Source organism: Propithecus coquereli, unplaced genomic scaffold (genome assembly GCF_000956105.1).
Source record: "Propithecus coquereli isolate 6110/MARCELLA unplaced genomic scaffold, Pcoq_1.0 Scaffold200, whole genome shotgun sequence".
NCBI lineage: Eukaryota > Metazoa > Chordata > Mammalia > Primates > Indriidae > Propithecus > Propithecus coquereli.
The window spans coordinates 2,819,123-2,820,161 of NW_012144968.1; positions in this window are offsets into that span (position 1 = coordinate 2,819,123).

Consider the following 1,039-nt stretch of genomic DNA (forward strand, 5'->3'; position numbering starts at 1 on the left):
ATATTTAATCAATTCCCTAATATTGCTTATCAGGTTGTTGAAATTTCAGTATAATAACCAACATTGACATGAAACATTTTCGTAGCTAAATCTTTGCCTACATGTGTAAATATTTTCTGAATATAATTTTCTTTTAGTAACCTATTTTTTAAAATTATTATGATTATTGTCATATATGCACATAGAAAAAAATTCCAACAAAACCTAGGGGATCCACAAACCCCTAATACCCTAATTCCATTACATGAATGTCATGACTATAACCATTTTCTGTTTTTAGTACTTCTGTTGGTTCCCTTATAACTTTAAATCATAGAGTTCTGTTTCTTTATCTACTTTCTCCTAGCAACAAAAGGCTAGGGAATTAACACTTAAACCACTACCGAACCCCCTTCCCCCTTGCCACCTTCAGAATTATATTTCATTATTGGGTTCATTACCATTCAATATGCATCATATGCCAGGCACTACATGAAAAAGAGAAGACTGTAGAAGGAATAAGTGAAGGTAAAATAAAACATTTTATTTTTCTTATCCTTATTCTTTGTTCAAAGTAATGGTAGCAACAATGTACTGGATGATTAAAGCTTATTGATATATGGAATTAGTGACATCGGTGTTATAAGAAATGGGGCAGGGCAATTGGGAATACTGTTGTAAGGTACCTACACTATCCATGAAGCATTACAGTGTTATTTAAAGATGGATTTAGATTAGCTGTAAATGTATATTGCAAACTCTAGGGCAACCACTAAAATTTTTTAAGAAGAAATATAATGGATATGCTAAGAGAAGAGAGAAAATGGAATTAATGAAGGCCAGAGATGGCAGGAAAAGAATGAAAGACAAAAAAAAGAAAAAAAAGAAACGAAGAATAAGGACAAGGATGGAAAAGAGGTACAGGCATGGTTGATATTGTTTCTCATGTGCTCAGAAACATAGAACTATCTACTACCATGGCGGTGGATACAATTTCTGTCTCTTCTGTTTGGATAACTTTGGTCCCCAGCTACCAAAGATTCTGATACAAGTTGTCCCT